The sequence below is a fragment of the Tachypleus tridentatus genome, chromosome 13 (genome assembly GCF_004210375.1).
Source record: "Tachypleus tridentatus isolate NWPU-2018 chromosome 13, ASM421037v1, whole genome shotgun sequence".
NCBI lineage: Eukaryota > Metazoa > Arthropoda > Merostomata > Xiphosura > Limulidae > Tachypleus > Tachypleus tridentatus.
The window spans coordinates 229,387,324-229,408,265 of record NC_134837.1 but is presented as its reverse complement, the minus strand read 5'-3'; the positions used below and the strand labels follow the sequence as shown (position 1 = coordinate 229,408,265).

The 20,942-nt window shown below is 33.2% G+C and overlaps 1 protein-coding gene across 1 annotated transcript in view; it reads left to right on the top strand.

Annotated features, from left to right (window-relative positions):
• Nucleotides 1-3,474: 3,474 nt before the first annotated feature.
• LOC143240474 (intermembrane lipid transfer protein VPS13A-like) overlaps nucleotides 3,475-20,942 on the top strand; it is a 289,867-nt gene continuing 272,399 nt past the window's right edge. Inside the window, 1 exon segment of the mRNA XM_076482942.1 lies at nucleotides 3,475-3,764. The gene's annotated coding sequence lies outside the window, so the exon portion shown is untranslated.

The following is a 20,942-nucleotide window of genomic DNA, read 5'->3' as shown; positions in this document are numbered from 1 at the left end:
TGCACAAGGCGAGGTCCATAAAGACATGGTTTGTAGAGGTTGGTGTAGAAGAACTTGACTAGCCTGCACAGAGCCATGACCTCAACCTCATTGAATACCTTTAGGATGAATTGGAACGCCGACTGCAAGCCAGGCCTTGTCCGACATCAGTGCCCGATCTCACTAATGCTCTTGTGGATGAATAGGAGCAAATCCCTGCTGCCATGTCCCAAAATCTAGTGAAAAGCTTTCCGAGAGGAGTGGAGGCTGTTATAACAGCAAAGGGGGACCAACTCTATATTAATGCCCATGGTTTTGGAATGAGATGTTCAACAAACACATATGAGTGTGACGGTCAGGTGTCCACATACTTTTGGCCATGTAGTGTATATATATAAATATTAAGTTAATAATAAAAAATAATAACATAGCATTAAAGGACAACAAGAAACCTTTTAGTCTCACTATTCACTAAATTAAATACTCCCCCCGAAAAAATAACGCCTCCAAGCCAGCCTTTATCATTCAATTATTTAACTAGTTTTGCTGGTCCGGCATGGACAAGCATACTTATGACCTGATACATGAATCAATGAATATATATTTTATAAATACCCTGTAGAGCAGCAGAAGTTCTATAAAGAGCAAATATTATAGGAATGTCACACATTCATACAAATAAAATTAATAGGATCTCAATACAGTCACATAAATGAATTGTTCATGTTGGCCCTATAATAGTAACATATACATTATCACGAATTTGTCTGTACGTGCAGCTACTCAAAAATAAATACAAAGAAGCTATAACTAAACAAAAACGTTAAAATGCCCATTGAGCCACAGCCAGAGTGTGAGAAAGTTGGAGATATGTGTTCTTTACAAATTAATTTTAAGTTAATTTTTTTTTGCAACAATCAACAACAGTGTGATAATAGTCAGTGTACAACATATGCAGGGACACGTGGTGGGAACATTAATACAAATTTTGGTGCTGGGCACAAGATGTAACCATCTGAGGTTACTTTAAGGTTTCCTGGTTATTAACCAATGAGGTACTCACCAGGCTTTTGATATATAAAAATAAGCAAGAATACAGACATCACACTCATATAGCTTAAGAAAGTACTATATATAGAACCTCACCATATTCTCGAAAGAAGTGGATACCAGAAGTTTGCAATAATTTAAAATGGGAGTGAGTAATTTCCTGAAAAGTTACTGTATTCGCTAATTATTTGCAGATTTCTACCAAGTGATGAATTTGGTAAAAATGCTGCTTTTCCCTGTGTCATCCTTATTCTGATAGTTTGATGAGTTCCTGATCTCAGAACATATTGAGTGAGATGAGTCTCAACTGTATGTCAAGATAATGTATTGCACAATTCAGCAACAGTTGATGACATCCTGACTGAGGGCAAGTACAGTAGACTTTGATTTATAAAGCATTCCACCAAGAACATAACTCATTCAGCACAAATTCGCCTCCCAAGTATACAGTCAATATGGTAAAGCATTATCTTAAAATTGATGGTAAAAATGCCAATATAACACCCACAGCTTATTGGCCTACGCAATTCTTATTATATATATGTAAATATTAGTAATCAAAAGGCGACCAAAGATCACATTTGGGACAATATCCAAAATTATTTATTGATAATCTGTATAACAACATGAAAATAACGCGTAGTGACTCACTATAAACTACTTTGTACAAATTAGACATGCAGTTGTTGTTTTTCGCTCCTATATGTGTATTGCTTATGTGTTTCCATAATTATTTCAATTACTGGATATATATATATATATATATTAAAGAAAATTAATTCTGATAAAGTTAGATAAACAAAATCATAAGCAAGGACTACGTTAAAAACAGCAAATCCCAACTATTGTTTAGATTTAAAAATTAAAATAATTGATAAGGATATCAATGTAAATAATTTATATAAAAGAAAACATTTTACCTTTCTAATTTATGGCTTATCTTCTTTTAATAGTAATGTTCCATACCTTTATGTAATAAATTACAATATTTTATCAGTAATTTTGAAGTACTGATACAAAAATTATATGCAAAAACGGCTCGTTTGGGCTGAGAAAACACTTTACGTTGTTCGCTCTTCTATGTAAAGTGTTTTCTCAGCCCAAACGAGCCGTTTTTGCATATAAATTTCTCAACAAGTGGGTTTCTCGTCATCATTGATTATTGATACAAAAATTAATTGTTAATGGATTTAATAAAAAATTAATAAAATAAAATTATTAAACTATTCTGTAACAAATATAAGAATGTATTAAATAAATATAAAGAAATAAAAAATAGAGAAACTTTACTAAAATTTCTAGTAACTATTTTTAGTTATGAAAAAGATCATTTAACAACTTGGCACTACTTTATACGGATGTACACCTTGACGTATATAAAGGCTTGTTTTTCACTGTAAACTTAATAAATGGCCTGGCATGGCTAAGCGCGTTAAGGCGTGCGATTCGTAATCTGAGGATCGCAGGTTCGCATCCCCGTCGCGCCAAACATGCTCGCCCTTTCAGCCGTGGGAACGTTATATGTGACGGTCAATCCGACTATTCGTTAGTAAAAGAGTAGCCCAAGAGTTGGTGGTGGGTGATGATGACTAGCTGCCTTCCCTTTAGTCGTACACTGCTAAATTAGGGACGGCTAGCACAGATAGCCCTCGAGTAGCTTTGTGCGAAATTCAAAAACAAACTACCACGTACAAAGACAAGCTGTTCCATACGCTAATCACCCTGTTTGGAAAATAAAGCGGAAGATGACTTCCTAAAGTTATATTTTTGTCCTTTAGTCATACCATTTAGTCATAATTAAATGCGGAAACGATTCAATCATATTCCGTTTAACTCTTCTTTTTTCAAGCGAAAATAAGTTCAGAGATTTGAAGTTATTCCCATACAATCATACTTTCATCAGTATTTTTTTTTTTTTTTTTATTTAGAGTGCGCGTATATAGGGACCTCGATTCGCTCTTTGTATACCACAGGGTGAAGAAAAGAAAATTTATGAGTGACAACGAAATCATATGCTACGTGCTTGCTTATTGTATACCATATTATGTGGCTGATCCGGCTCTTGTACCGTTTTAAAGGTTGCATTTAAAATATGTTTTGTTTTTTACATTAATAATGTCAAAACGTAGGCATTCTTCTTCTTCGTAGGACAGACCTTTATTAAAATATGTTGTCTGATAATCGTATTGTTTTGTTTTTCTGATGTTACATCTGAGTAAAAGTGACTTTATTTGTCACAAGTAACTTGTATATATTCTTGTGTATCGAAAAAGTCTCATTTATAGCAGAAGTTTCGGTAATAAGAGAAAACATCAATATGTTGATTAAATTTAAATGTATATATTAACCTACAGTGTGCAGGTCGTCCATATAATATATTGATCACATGATTATCATTATAATTGGGTATATTTGTGTATGTTCGATGTCACGCGCAAGGTAAGCTGTAGATGTAGTATTAATTGTTACATTGCATACTGAGATAATAACACTAAAAGTATAACCTGGTATTTGATGACGTAGTTTTAATCAGTAAGGAAAATGAAAAACTCCAACAGTAAAATTAAATGACTAGGGGATTGACACGACGATAAGAAAAAAAGTCTAGTTTGTGATTTGTACTTGTCTGAAGACTGACATTTTTACTAACAGTAAGTTTTGAGTAAGAAGAGAAGACAAAGTTTAAGATTCGGAAAAGACAGTCTAGCCTTTCGTTGAAAGTTTTATTTTACCAGGTAATATTAGTAGTACTCTAAATAATAGTAACTATAGCTATACAAGATTACAAGTTATGGAATGAGTTGTTACACTACATATTACAGTAGTAATTAGTAATATTAGTAGAAGTACTGCTATTAATTTAATTAGTAATACTTACTAATTTAAGTTATTGAGATTGGCTGTTCACTAGAATGACCAAATTTCAAAAGTAGAATTGTTGGTTCTGTGTAGAATAGAGTAGTTTTAAATTTTTATTTTGCTTATGAATGGACTGAGTGTGCTTGAAATAAAAGGTATTAAACTTTGAAGGATGAAATGAACATCTGTTGTCCATTGTATGTTAAAATATTAAGTAATTATACTAGTAGTAATGGTTATTTTATAGCTGTTTTACTTTTACAGGCTTCTCTTAATTTTGCAGTTATGTGGATAAATCAGTAAACTAACTTCTCCATTGCAGTTTCAGGCTTGCAGTATATATTTTGCTTTATTATTGGTAATGCTACATTTACACTTTTATTTATATATGAGCCATAATTTTATTACTACTAGGACTTGCAATACTGTTAGTAGACTATGTGGGACTAGTGAAATTAAGCTATTTGTTTTTGCCTAATACTTGTCTTATAATTTATAAACATTACAATACTTTATCATCATGTGATTGAAACAAAAAGAATATAGAACCTAAAAAGAAAAATTTATTTTATAGTTGTAACTTAATAATTTCTCCCAAAAATGTCTAAGATTTTATTAACCCTTAAAATTTAATGGAAGTATATAATAATTTTTCACTCTTTTCATTGTCCTTTTAATGCATATTTTACATACTAAAACTTGTATAGTCAGTGCTCATCAGTTTGGAAGACTTGTTTATATTGTTTAAATCGATTTTAATTAGTTGCAAGTTGTAAGTGTAAGTGAAAATAATTGTGATTGTTCATGAGTTGTCTGTAAGTGCTTATAAACAAATTTAATTGTCATAAGTACTCAAAGAAACATTTGATTACTTTTTAATTTCATTTTTTATGCCCACTTATAGTTTTGAATGCAGTTAAATAACATTATAGTCATACTTGTCTTGCATATGCCTGTTATGAATTTTTGCAAAATAAAACTGCATTTATATTCTATAACCATATTCATAGTGCATTGTTTCCAATATTGTAAATAATGTACTTAAACCAGACCATACTGCACTATAAATGTTATTGTTGCTTTCCTATTGATTCTGAATTTAAAACTAGCATCTGTTTTCATCATAGTTTCGGTCTTTGGTTTTACTTATTATATGACAACATACAATAGGTGCTGTTCTGGAAGACAATATCATTTTTTACATATATTTTCAATTAGCATACAGCATTTGTCTCTGAATTTTGGGTTATGATTATTTTAACAAGAACATTTACCATTATGACAATAATTAAATTAATAACTAAAAATTGCAATAAATTTGGAGAATGAAACTAATACATGCTCTTAAATGAGAATGCCAATAAAGCTTCGTATGTTCCTCTTCCTTGTTTATGAGATATTAGGTTTTCCATGATTTAAGGTACGAATTCATTCTTTTATGAAAATGCTGTATGTCTCCTTACTATTTTGTTGTTGAAGCAAGCTCATTTTTTATGGTGATTTTGAAGTATAAGAGAAAACGTTATTACATTTTATCTTGCTTTCATAGTCTCAGTCTTTAGTTTCACTTTCACAAAGACTACAGGTATTGTAGCTATCATTTGTTTAAGCAAATGTTTGCTTATTTTTGATTTATTAAGTACAAGGAAGGCATTTATTTAATCTAAGACAATGCTTATTGTATAAGGCTGTGATTATAAACCAGCCATTTATGTAAGCACAGGATAACAGCTATATTAAAAATTCTGAAAGTGTCAAAATTCAATTGGAAGTGTCTGTTGTCTCTTAGTTTCAGTATACCATAAACCATCTATATCATAATTTTTTAAACATTTCAAAGAAGAAAAACAAGATGAAAGTTTAATATGTCAAAAGTAAGGTTCAAATGTGTAAAGGTATAAGTTAACAATTTCAAAACATCAACTCTACCTAATAAATACATCATATACTAATTTGTCCTCCACTTACATGTTTTAAATTGACATGGGTGGACCAGGAATCTTCTAGGTCAAGCCATAACTGATACAGTGTACAGATTAAGCAGAATAGATATATTATTTAGTGCACAATTATTTTGGAAGGAAAAATTTGCCATTTTATTTTCTGTATTATAACTATACATTAAATATTTCAAGTACTGTTAGTACATTGAAGAAATATCCATGTAGTAATTGCTTCTGGTGCAATGAAAATCAGTCTTCTAACATGTCAACAGCATTCCAGTAACAAGTCATTAATATTTACCCTTTAAAGCTAGGTCACTGAGAAGAAATAAAAAAAAAAAAAAGCTAAACTTTTCTTTTCTTCTTCTTGGAAAACACAGTTAGCCTGGTATCTGTATACTGCATATATTTGTAAAATACTTGCAGTATTAGCCTCACCATGACATGTGTTTATGAGGCACAGCTTACAGTAGAGCCTCAAATTTCAGATTATATATGTCTTCTAAGAAAACCAAACAAATCTTTATAAAGTGTGTTTGGAAAGTTATAAACTAAGTGTAAAAAGTAATTTTTCTATTTTTATTTTCTATTTTTACTTGCACTTGTCACATGACTTGTTTGTTTTTAACATGTACTTTATACTGTATTCTTTGATTATTTATCTTTAACTCGGTACAAAAGGTTGCTCTCCAGTAATGACATCATTGATTTGAGAAAAATTAATAGATTAAAGAACAGTTACCAGAGGGTTCCACATGACATGCATTGTTCTCAGTTGTATTGACACCTTTCTTGACTACCTCCAACAGCAAGATGATTCATTGTTTGCTAATAAGTTGTAATTACATAACCTATGAATATAAATGCTTTGTACTTTTATTATTATTGAAATAAGCAAGTAGGAAAACAATGATAGAACATATGTATTTTTACAAAAATACATTATAGAAAATATATATTTTTTCACTTGCATGCTAGAGGAGTTCTGTCAGTGTGAAGTCCAAATAGTATTGAGCTTTCCTTGAAATTGAACAAACAACCACAAAGAGGCAAGTGTCTAGCAACAAGTACTTTGACTTTATACATAATTATTGTTTATAACTTTTTTGAAATAATTTTGTTTTCACACCAGATATGATATAAATAAAATGGTTTTAATATTACTTATAATATTATTTTATAGTTTGACAGGAGATTTGGCATCAGTCTTGACACAGGTTCTTCTCATTCAAGTAGTTTCTATAAGGTTATAGTTATAAAACTTGCTTCTATTGTATTAAAGTGGCATCTGCCCTTCCTCCATGCTTTTTATGGTTATTTCACTTCCATACTTTCTTCTTTTGGTCAGTGTTATCTCCATTATCTTCATTCTGTTCATTTAATTTACATGCTACTTTGATGATAACATTTGGATATTTTACCTGGTCACTCAAATGCTGCATCTTGAAACTTTGTGATTCACTTTCTTGTTGAATAATTAGCTGCTATGACATGAAGTTCAAGTTTTTTTGTTTTTTAATGAGATTACAAACTTCTTAAAGGTTTTGTTTGTGTTTTCTGGACAAAATGTGTGTCCAATTTTGTGATGAGGTTCATAGTGCAGTGATTCTATTTTATTTAAGTAACATTTGTCCTTCCATGTATGTTTTTACTCACTTCATTTTCACATTTTCTTTTTTTTGACCAATGTGCCATCTTTTTTCTGTTTTTCACTAAATGCTATTTGGTTGATGACAACATTTGGAGACCTTACACGGATATCTAAGGGCTGAATTTTGTCAGCTTGGTGTCCCACTTTCTCATTTGAGTCACTAGAAGAAGAATAGTAATTAAAAACCACTAAAAGTACCTGTTGTATATAATATCTTGTTTACATTTCTTTGTTATTCTTGTGGATTTTTATTATTGGCTAAAATGTAGTTGAGATTTTCCAGCATTTCCAGCAATTCTTCATTCAAATTTTGGTAAGTGTCTAGCAGTGGTGAGAAATAATATTTTATTTCACAATACTAATAAGTTCTAGTACATGATATTCAGTATTGTTACAATACTACCAGAAAAAACAAATGGGAGAACAGCAATTCAAAACCACTAGGAGTTGCTGTTATGTGCAACACTTTTTTTTTTACTATATTATAAAATATTTTGAGTAAAAATCAAAGAATTGTGTATACAGTGCATGTAATGTAAATAGTTGTAGCATAACATGTTAAAAGTTAAAAGGCAACATTCATGGGATTTTGTAAATTGCAAAATAAAAATCTTTTTTGCTCAAAGTTACAGTAATAGGAAAGGATACATTTAAACTGTTTGTTTTGCAGTTAGTTGAACTAGCAATTTCAAAACAATTGTCAGAACACATTCAGACTGATAGAAGTAAACATGTGCAGAAGGTTATCAATTAGACTGCAGCATGGAAAAAAAAATGAGTAATGTTTCAATAATATTGAAAATTCTTTAACAACTAATTTGGATCTCATCTTTTGTATTGTATTTTGATATGTTCTCGAGTTGTTTCACTAGTGACAGGTTTTTTAGAAAGAAATAACAAGTATGTCAGGGGTTGCTCTGTAGAGCATAAGCTCTCTGATCACAACCTTTCTATTTTCAATACTGGTTCTTCCATGCATCTAGTCAGTCCCTTACTGCTATTGATCTCTCAATTTGCTCCCCTTCATTATTTTCCCATTTTTCATGGAGGATTGACAATAATCCATAAGGCAGTGATCATTTTCCTATAATCTTGAGAGATTGGCCGTGGTCCATGCCACCCGACCCATGTACCCCAGTGGAAGCTGGATCAGGCAAACTGGCCCTCTTTCACTGCTCTCACAGAACTTGATCCTACCATTGTCTGTGAGCTATCAATAGACGACTGTGTGACAGCAGTAACTGACCGTATAATACAAGCAGCTGCTCAATGTATTCCTAAAACTGCGACACGTTTCTCACGATATCCTCCTTACTGATGGAATCCAGCTTGCTACATGGCACAGAAGGCTCAAAACCAAGCCTGGGATACTTTCCATAGATATTCTACACTCTCTAACTGCATCACTTTCCAGCGGGCCCGTGCACATTCTCAGTTGGTAAGACGTCAATGCCAGAAGGAATCTTGGATTAAGTTCACAACCAGCATATCTTCTACCACCAGTTCCATAGTCATATGGGACAAGATTCAAAAGGTCAGTGGGCAATATCACTCTGTCCCCCTCTCAATCTTGCTCTCTGATGGCCAGGAAGTAACTGATACCCAGAGTATCTCCAATACTTCAGGTGAGAGCTTTTTCTGGGTATCTAGCACTTCTGTCTCTTCTTCCACTTTCTTAGCCATCAAGATTCAAGCAGAGCAGTTACCTCTTTCCTTTCGAGCTGATTGTCTCTATGACTATAATTGTCCCTTTACACTGGTGAAACTCAAACTGGCCCTTCATTGATCTGGCAGTACATCAATTGGACCTGATTATATACACTATGAGATGCTGCACCATCTATCTCCTGCTTTTCTTGCCATCCTTCTGGTTGTTTTTAACTGGATCTAGCAGAAGAATATTTTTCCTGATGCTTCTTGCCAGGCTATTGTCCTGCCTTTCTCCAAGCCTGGGAAGGATCCCAAGATTTCTTCAAACTATTGTCCAATTGCTTTGACAAGCTGTCTCTGTAAGACCTCGGAGAGAATAGTTAATGCTCATCTTGTTTGGTTCCTCAAATTAAACAACTTCCTCTCCCCCATCCAGTGTGGGTTCCGATGATAGTGCTCCACCATGGACCACGTGAATCAACTTGAAACGTTAATCGGAAAGGCCTTTCTTAAATGGCAACATCTTGTATCAATATTCTTTGACATTGAGATACAAGACTTATGATACAACATGGAGGTATGGCATTTTGCAAGACCTCCATACATATGAGTTATGTGGCCATTTGCCAACTTTTGTTAAAAATTTTTTAATGGATAGGAGATTCTGAGTTTGTGTGGGTTCAACACTTTCCCATTCTTTTCTACAGGGACTTGGAGTCCCTCAGGGCTGTGTGCTGAGTGTCACACTTTTCAGTATAAAAATTAATTGCCATCATTGAACAACTCCCTTTCACTGATGCAAACGGGCTATATGTCGATGACTTTTACATCTCATGTCAGTCATCGAACATGAGGTATATTGAGCGGAAGCTACAGAATGCCCTCAATTGTTTACTGAAGTGACACCACAGCAAACGGCTTTACCTTCTCTCTCTCTAAAACCGTTTTCATGCTCTTTGGCTGCCAACAGGGTATTCACCCTGATCCCGAACTCCGTGTCAGTGAAGTTGTACTGCCTGTGGTCTCTGAGACTAAATTCTTGGGGCTTATCTTTGACCATAAGCTAACCTTTATACCACACATCAAGTAGCTATGGGTCAAATGTACAAGAGCACTGAACATCCTCCTTGTTCTCTCTACCACCACTTGGGGAGCGGATAGGCGTTCTATGCTAAAGATATATCGTGCTCTTATGCAATCGAAACTCAACTATGGTTCACTGGTCTATGGCTCTGCCAGACCATCGACCTTAAAGATGCTAGACCCTATTCATCATCAAGAACTTTGGCTCTGCACTGGGGCTTTCTGCACTTCCCCAGTTCAGAGCTTATACATAGTCTTATGAACCTTCTTTGCACCTCTGCTGTTTGCAACTGTCTTTACTCTGTGCTTCAAAACTTCATTCCTTACCAAAGCATCCCACCTGGGATTGTGTTTTCCCTTCCTCGATTGGTCATGCTTTTTCAGATCAGACGGTCTGCCATTGCTCCTTTTGGCTTTCGTATCCAGGCACAATTGGATGAATTGGGTCTGTTCTAGGATAACATTGCTGTATCCACTGGTCAGCCCATCCCACCATGGCTTCTTACAGTCCCCAGTTGTGACCTATCTTTAAGTCATCTGAGAAAAGTAGACACTCTGATTGGAAATACTGTCTGCTATTTGTTGAATATCTTTCAAACCATCCTTCCATTCCTATTTATACAGATGGTTTGAAATCAGATGACTGTGTGGGCTCTGCTATGGTTTGTTGTGGTTTGGTGGTTGTGTGCAGAATCCTTTCTACAGTTTCTGTGTTCACTGCTGAACTGTATGCCATTTCTCTTGCCCTGGATCACATAGAAGCTAAGCAGGACTCAAACTGCATGATTTATACCGACTTGCTTAGTTTTCTACTGGCCCTGGAATTGCTTCACGTTGGTTCATACCCTGTTCTTGTCGATATTCAAAACTGTCTGGCCCATTTCTCTTTCACATCTACTTCTACCCAGGTTTTCTGGATACCGAGCCATGTTAGTATTTGCGGGAATGAGCTTGCTGACACCACAGCTAAGTCTATCTTCTCTGGCACTATCACCACTGTGCTTGACCCATACATCATACATGGACTATGGTCCTGTATTCAAGGCTCAACTCCGTACCAGCTGGCAGTTGACTTAGAGTGAACAACGCAAAAACAAGCTTTTCCAAATAAAACCCCATATTGGACTTTGGCTGTCTTGTTACCATAAGGATCAGAAAGAGGAAGTTGTTCTAATTAGATTAGGCATTAGCCACAGTTTAACTCATCGTTTTCTTTTATCTAGAACTAATGCACCAGTGTGTAATCTGTGTGATACTCGGATCTCAATAAGCCACATTTTACTTTCATGTCATCTTTACGATTCACAATGATGGCACCATTTTAAGCATGTTCTGTTCCAAGATTTCTCCATAACATTAGAGAGTGTTATTGATGATAGTGAGACTGTCCACCTTGGTAGTGTTTTTAGTTTTTTGAAGGCCATTAATCTTCTTAATGCCATTTAAGTTTTTTAATATATACTTTACACCTTTTTAATGTGGCTCCCATTTACAAATCACAGTTCATCTAGTTCTATTTGATATTAGAAACTAACCGTAACATTAAGTAACTCGAAACCAGGACTGGAAAGGCCAACTTCAGGTGACTGATGGTGGTTTTTGTACTTACCTGTTAGCCCTCCTGGCAAGTTATGATTATTAGTCATGCTACAGAAAGTCTTTTACAACTTGAATTCCTGTAGTTTTTTCTCTTGACGTTGTAGACTATATGTAAACATTGGTTTTATGATATTTATTTTTTTAACTTTGTTTTGTTTTACCTTAATTTCTTTGTATGAATTTTACTGAATTTACTTTCACAATTTTACCAGATGTTTGGTGCAGATAGCCTAGCTGCTTTGTGCCATAAAATATTAAATGAACCAACCAATCAATCAACAGGTATGTCCACTTTTTCTTGTTCATCTAAGCTGGAGGATCTTCTGCACCTATTTTTTTCATTTGGTTATAATGTAAAAGCTTGCTGCTTAGCTCTTTCTTGAAGATTATAGAGGCATGCCTGATAATGCAGCTGTGTCACCCTTATTATTTTTTTTTTTATCTATAACTCTGTTGTGGATAGCAGTCCTTTCAAGTCAAACTATTTTTTCTTCTACTTATTATCTGGCTTATTTGTATTCTCAGTCACTCATAGTTTTGAACCTGATGCATGTGCTTGACATCTTTATTTCAAACAAAAGTACCCTTAAAACATGGGCCAAGATATTTTGTAATATTGAGAATAGTGTGTAAGGCCCTTTTTTTCCTGCCTTTGTTTTAAATCAATAGTTAGTTTTTACTTCATTACAATGGTAATTTGTCTGTCTGTATCATGGAATATATTTCCACTTGTAATGCATCAGTGAAGTTATTAGTGGGCTTAGAACATTCCTTATTTGTGGAATATTAATGTCTATATCCTTGGGCAAGGGATGCCAATGTTACAGACATAATTTTATTTCAAGAAACATTGTATTATGAGTTCAATTTCAGTGTGTGCACTTGTTTTTAAGTTGATGTAATGATAGACCTTGGTCTTTTTTTTTTTTTTAACCTTTATGATCAATATAAATTGCTTTGTAGATTTACAGGTCTGAATTATGTTCAAAGCAAAGAATCTGACGGTTTAAGGCAAAAGACTTGTGATTCTTATTGGCACTGTCAGTAGTTATTTCTGATATTTTAGTGATATCTAAGTTCCAGCTGAGTAAAATGCCATAAAAAGCTTTCTTTAGACCCTAAGCAGTATGAGCTGTGTTCATCCTTGCACAACCTATGTATTAGGTTTTTATCTTCATGCTATTTCAAATGAACTTGACAGTTACTGACATGTGTTTGTTGCTTTGCTTGCTCAGGAGTCAGTAATGTGCAAATAAAAGGTATTCTCAAATTATGCAGGAACTGCTTCATTTGTTTCATCATAAGTCTTGGAATTTCTGTATTCATACATAGAACTTGTTACAAGGAAGCTCGTATATACAATTGAGTTTGTCCAGTACATGTTTGAATCCGTTGTTGAAAAAATTGTATACAGGCATTTGATTCATGTCAATAAACTTGTACACTGCTCTTTTTAAGATGTTTTCTTCCTTTGTATTTATATTTTTGTTGTTTCTAAAGTGCAGCTGGGAGGGTTTTCTGCTTTTGCACAGAAGATGCAATTTTAAATATACTTTCTGTTGATTTTCTATTTTAGAAAGTAAAGATGGTAAACTAAGCTTAATTCTATGTGATAATAGTTTTTTGCAGTTACAAAAGTATAAACCTGATACTGAAAGTTAAAGGTTTTGGGATAGACTTACTGTTGCAAGTTGCTACATTAATGCAAAACTTGCAGTTTCAGTACAGTGTTAGAACCACATATACACTGCCAACCATAATATATCAAGTGACTTAAAAAGTAAAGAAACTTTTTAATTCACTATTGTTTTACTCTAAAGTTTCCATATAAAATACTTTTTTTATATTCCATTGTTTACTGGGCTGTCTTTTTAGTTGATGTTACTCCTATTGTTTTTATACTAGTAAATGCAATTGAGTTTTTCAGTGTAAATTTGTTGTAATTGATTGCTCTTTTGTTGCTGTTAGGTTATCTGTTAGTGGCTTCTTCATGACTGAATCTAGGATATTTGAAAATGTTAATGATCTTGTATGATAAGCAAGGAATCTTAAATAGACACTAGTCTCCAGTAAGTGCAGGGGCTACTGTAAAACACTGTAAATTTCAAATAAATAATGGAAGCATTAAAAATGTTTTATGGCTTGTGAGAACTGAGTCATTAATGAATAGAAAATAATAGAAAATGCTATATTATTGTAACTAAAGTTTCTGTAAATAGATTTTTAGTTCATATAGTTATTTAATTTAAGACCAATGCTTAACCATTTTATGAATTTGCCATTTAAGCATGTTCAAAGAAGTCCAGATAGTGATAAGACAATTGTTTAAACATAGTTTATTTATCACCTCTTTTCTCTGAAACATCTTTTGGTATTTGGGCTTTCCATTATCAATAGTATGGGTATTTTCATTGGCTAAAACCCCAAAATAATTGCAAATGAAATTTATGGTGCTTCTAAAACTAATGTTATACTATTTTACTCCTTTGTCTAATGCTTCTCTTTGTTACACCATATGATAAGCCATGGCAGTATCATTTACAGAATAGTACTGTATATCACATCATGCAATGGCTTCAGAGAATATAGTCTTGGAACAATAGCACTTTGATTTAGTATTATCACCCATGACCAGTAAAGAGACAGAGAAGACTCTAGGCAATAAAATTGCATCTAATAATGAAAATGATTTTCATATCTATATTCACTCTTTCATAAAGTCACTGTAGATATAGAAGTTGATTAAGATCTACTTTATACAAATAATCTTTGTTAACTGTCAGTGTCTGACAGGGTAACATTCCAGGTTCGATAATGATATTCAGGGGTTTTTCTAGTATGCAATTAATCAGAAATTATACACTTGTAAAATATCTTTGTAGTTCAAAATTCACCTATATAAGTAAGTTCAAGTTATTATAAGAAACATATTTAAGATAAAGTTCTATTCCAGAGTTGATAAACAAATGTATTTACTAAAATATTCTGTATTTTTTTGGATAATTTATTATTAGGCTTGTATGAATATATAAGATGCAATAAAGTTACAATGTAATTATGCAGCTGAAAAAATTCCTTAGGAAAAGCTCTGATGATACTAATCAGTGTTTGAACTACCATGGTGTTACTGTTAGTTCAACATTGATTGTAAATCAAGAGAATATAGTCTTGGAACAATAGCACTTTGATTTAGTGGTATACTGTTTGTGCTAGTATTATCACCCATGACCAGTAAAGAGACAGAGAAGACTCCAGGCAATAAAATTGCATCTAATAATGAAAATGATTTTCATATCTATATTCACTCTTTCATGTTATTATTATTAGGCTTGTATGAATATATAAGATGCAATAAAGTTACAATGTAATTATGCAGCTGAAAAAATTCCTTAGGAAAAGCTCTGATGATACTAATCAGTGTTTGAACTACCATGGTGTTACTGTTAGTTCAACATTGATTGTAAATCAAGAGAATATAGTCTTGGAACAATAGCACTTTGATTTAGTGGTATACTGTTTGTGCTAGTATTATCACCCATGACCAGTAAAGAGACAGAGAAGACTCTAGGCAATAAAATTGCCTAATCAGTGTTTGAACTACCATGGTGTTACTGTTAGTTCAACATTGATTGTAAATCAAGAAAACTTTGTTGAGATTATTGGTATTTCCAAGATATGTTTGACAAAAGAAAAAAGTTAGTTGTATAGCTTTCAGAATGGTAATGGATCTCACTTTAAGTGAAAATGGAAGTGGTTTAATGATTTGTGTTTCTAGGAAAGGTACTCCTAAATAGAAGTGATGAACTTTAAACTCTTTAGTTGCAAGGTATTCCACTTATACAAAGGGCAAAATAAGACTGACCATTTAAAACAGCATTTATAGTGCCCATTTTTTTCAAATGCTGTCTTCAAGAAACACTTTTGACTTAGTCAAATGTCAGTAGAAGTCAAAAACTGAATTGATTGCTGTTATACTTGTAACTTAAAGTTTAAAAAAAAAAAAAGAGGAATGCAATGTAAGCTTTAATATGTAAATTGTACTGTATAATAAAATACACATTTGTTATAATGAAAGGTTAAAAACCAACAGTTGGTTGTATATTTCACTATGGGTTTTGAAGGTTAGATAATATGAATACGTGTATATGTAGTGTATTCATAAGCATATTTTTCTTGATTTCAAATGGAATACAAATATCTTCTGTTGAAGTTGATATTAATCAGTAATTAATGGATTTCTTTAAATACTTGGAATATCTCTTTGATTAACAAGTATCTTATGTTGGTAAACATATGTACACTTAGAAATTTTGTGTAGTGATAATTATTTGCCGTCCCTATTGTAGTTTTTAAGTTCATTAAATGCATGATATTGAGAGGAAAATGGTATAAGCTTTATGGTTATATAGGTATTTTTGTCACTGCAGAGAAATATACTGCTTTTTAATTTATTCTTCTTCCAAACACTTTGCAATTGACTGCCATTCCTTCATTTCTTGGTAGATTGACTTTAAAATTGGTAAGGTTGTATTTTGGCTAGCGTGCCCAAATCCTTTTTTTATATATTTGATTTTGACTTCTTTGAGGATTTTATAAGGCAAGAGTAAAGCAAGTCTCTTCTGTGTGGTCATATTTAAAGCAATTAAGATGAAAGATGGCAAAATAAATTTTTTTGTTGAAAATTGAATATGTTTGAAAGTCAAATCCCTCTTACTTATTCATTGCCAACATCATTTTGTTGTAACTCGGAGCAAAATGGTAATCTATTGTATAGAAAGAAAACATTAATGGAAAATTTTATCATGAAACACACATTTTATTCAAATATATATTTCATAGTCTAAACCACTTTTCAAAATAGGTTCACATGTTCTTACACATCATCAATTTGAGTATCTCACATTAATTTTATAATGAATAAAATTTCACAACCTACCAAATCTATAGCAGTTGCATTAGCCTAGCTTTATTATATTAGTCAATACCATTATATTTGAGTTGCAGTGACTGCATTGACATTTACATTAAATTGCAAGTCTTTCAACACAAGTGTTACATTAAACAAGCAGTGTTGAAGCAGTGCCAGAATTTAATGATCACTAAAGTTGACTCTCTATATGGTACATTACTTCCTCTTATGTAAATAGTTATTCTTGTTCATTACTGCTCTCTATATGCAAAAATTATATTTATCCATGTCATAAGCCTTCCATCTCCCCTACATTGACTGATTCGAATGCATTTCTCTTGCAAATCATCATGTGTCAATCCTCTGAATAAGTTGCTCTCTTATTGGTATGTTGGTTGCAACTTCCTACATTCAATTCTACCAAGCTGTCACTTCTCATTTGGTGCTCTTCCTGTAAATCATGTTTTATTTACGTATTTCTAAAAGGAATTTTGAGGTTCATGTTCCCATTTTGGTTACTATACCTCTAGCACTATTATTGCAGGCTGCAGGTGGGGAAAGACCTGTTGTTAAATCTCCCTGCAGTTATCCATTGTGAGATTGATCATTATATGAGGCCCCCTTTTCCTGAACTTACCCCACTAATCCTCCTGAGCAAGCCAAACCTATTCAGGCTGATGAAAATTTGGCAGCCCTTCTTACATCACTGGATGTTGCTGTGCTTTTCATTATCTCTCTTGCTGAATCAGCTAGGTTTAGTGTTGCATTTTTCAACATGATTTCTCATATGTTATGTTTTATCCAATTCCTGTTTTTCTGTGATTTCTTATCTTCATGTTGGTTCATTTGACATCTTTGACTCTTGCATTAAATTTGTTTTCATCATAGTTGGGGTATTCTGTGTTGTGATGTGACCTTATTCTGGGTGTGTTTGCTGCCTCATTTTGGGATTTTTGCATGGGTTATTTGGTAATATGTTTTTGATCATGTATCTGAGACTTTGGCATTTTGTGTGTTATCTGTGCTTCAGAACTCAATCCTTTCTTGTTTGGTTGCACATTTGTCACACCCTTGTTCCTTTCCTGTCCTGGTGTTATGTATCCATCCCCCCCTTCCAGCAGTTTCTCATCTTGTTGCTTTATTCAGTGTTGATGGGCATGTTGCTAACAGCACTAAAGACTAACCAGAGGGTTCTCATCCAGTGGGAGTTTGGCTACATTATATTGTTTCCCTTTGACAATTTTTTCACTGAAATTCCATGGATTCTTTGAGTTTTATAGGAGGGACTTGTCTTACTATTTCTTTTCCCATCTCCTTTGTCTCTGGTACCCTTTTCTTTCGCTATGATTTAGGATTTTGCTACCATCTTATATCTGTCTGAAGCAATACAGGATTTTCTGTTTTTACAGGCTGTTGCACCTGTTCATCATTTTCCTCCATGCTTTTATTCCAAGCTGTTTGTTGTCTTTGTGCCAAACTAGAGACTAATGGCCTATAATAGGTTGTACTACCTCATTCAAATTTTCAGTTTGTTACATTTTACCTTGGAGTCATTTCTTACTCCTAGGTGGGCTTTTTCTCCAGATTTCTCAGTGACAAAGAGGAATGTTGCAAATGCTTTTTTGCACACTCCTGTATTTTGTCACTCACAACCCTATCTTTAGTTTGTTCTGCATAAGATGGTTTATCTGTTTTGCACACTGCCCTTCCAAGTTGCTTTGGCCTTCTGTTTTGTTGGGTGTTCAGAGCATTTGCTCATCTCTTGTATACTTTCAGGTTGTGCATTCCTCTTTCTTTGGCTGACTGGCCACTATTTGTTTGTTCTAAACACAAGTATGCTTGTTGTTACCTTCATTGGCTGCTCACAGAACTGGTTGAATGGGCTGTTAATCAAGTTGGAGAAGTTCTTACTGTGACCTGTGCAATGATATTGTCCATTTCCATGTTTACTTTTTCCACTTGCATCTCAGTATGGCCCACCCTTCTCTTATCTGACTGCATTCAATGGATTTTTGGTTGGATTACAGCTTGTGAAGTTTTATCACTTTTGGAGATATGATATTCCCTGGTAGCTCTTAATAACAATTTTAAGTGATAACTTACTCTTATTCTTAACATTTTTTTTGGCTTTCACCAAAGTTTGCTTCCACTTTGAAAGTAATATCATTTATTTCCAGCACAATTGCACAGGATTCAGGTAGCAGAACTCAACTGAGGAATGGTTGGCTTTAATTCATTGAAAGATTACATGGTAGTACATGTATCTCAATATCAATCAATGATCAGAAAGTGAGGGCTGCAAAGCCATTTTTAATCATTAGTTTCTTGATCAAACAACTGTCCTATGACCAATCAGCTGTCATTTGGTATTTGGTTGCATCTTTTCTGGTGAAACTACTTTAACTCAGAGAAAAAGTGGTTAAGTCCTTTTGGTCTTGTTAGTCTTATGATTAATAAATGGTTTTAACTGGATATTCAGTTGGAAATCATGCATTGTTATGACTGTATTGTATTATGTATATCATCTCAAAGCTTTGAAAGTGAGGAATACAACTTTTTAGTCTGTGATCGTGTTGATCAGCAGTTGTTTCAGTTTGTGGAGTAAATAATTTAATGATTCTACTATTTAATGATTAGAGTATGCTTTAAAATACTACTCAGTACCTCAGAAAGGAAGGTACTGAATTCCTTTTCTGTTGGCAGTCTTTTAACTTGACCATCTCTTAACATCATGAACTGGCCTCACCCACAGAGAACAGGAAACTGACTGTTGAAGCTATCACTTTTATCTTCAATGGCTTCCAATCTGAATAAGTTTTTAAAAATCCATAACAGTAATTTAGAGAAGAGAAAGGTTACAGAATTCTGGAGAATCTTCAATCTATTTCCAGCTGAGGCATGTTTAAAACTATATGTATTCCCCTTCACCTCTGAGGAAACTCGAAGGAAATTTATCATTAGGCTAATTTAAACCTTGGAAGTGTTAAGTTTATGGTAAAGTTAAGGCAAAAAATGCAAACCAAAACAGAGTATAGACAGATTTAAGAGGGACACATGATGGAACAAATATCAATACTTGACCAAACTGTCCATGTTGATTAAATAACACTTATTTTTTTTTTAGAGTGGTTGGGAGCTATAACTTCTGTGCTCAAAATTTGTAGGGGAGGGATGAGAGAAGCTTAAGAAAACCCCTTTTTACAAGTGTGATGGATTTACTCTTATGTAATTATTTTAATATCAAAATTTAATTTAGTTAAATATATATTCATAAATGCCCATAATTTGTATTGTTGAATCTGTAATGCTAAATTTCTGACCATTCACTAAAGTTATAGAAATTCCCAATTGTAAGAACCAACAATGTACTATGTATGTAAATGCCAGTATTGTTGCCTTAACTGAAATTTCTAAACTATCCTATCAAGTTTATAAAATTAACCAACTCAATGAGCCACAAGGTAGTATATATTTTTGGTTTGCTACAGTTGTTGATATAAAGTAAATCTCAAAATTATAACTGAGATTAACACTTATTAATTGGGAATCTACAGATATTTTACCAGGAATTCTTATAGGTTTCCAACATTGGAAACCATTTAACTTCAGCAGATTACTTTGGACATTATTATTTATGTGAAAACATTGCATAACTTTAGCTGTGAAAAACTTGCATGTGATCAGCAAAGAACTAGCTAGTTCCCTGTTGAGTGAAGTGTATCTTTTTCAACTCAGAATTAATTTGCTCATCATGAACTGTTGATGTTCAGTTCCAAGCCAGAGAGAAGACTCAGTATTGTTTGTGAATCTGTAAAACATTCATATATAAATCATTAACTATATTTGTATTGAGAAAGAAAATTGTGTTTATCAAGCTTATTGACAGATATAAGTTTGATAAATTTTGACATTTTAATTAACTTCTAAGTTAAAATTAAAATTTAATTTAGTTTCAGGCTATTTGAAATTGTAATACAGTGCAGTAAATTGAAGGCTCTTTCAAGATAAATTGTAATATATAACATAATACAGGATAAGTGCCAAATGATTGACTTATCCTCTGCCTAGGTTGAAAGCTAGACCTTGAAAATGTCTTGTGGGTAATCTTAAAGATGTAAAGCTGTAAAGAAAGAAGAAAGGAAACAGAGTTAGCTAGTTAGATAAGTATCTGATTCACGCATATAGTTCATGTAGTAGTCTAAACAATTGTTTAAAGTTT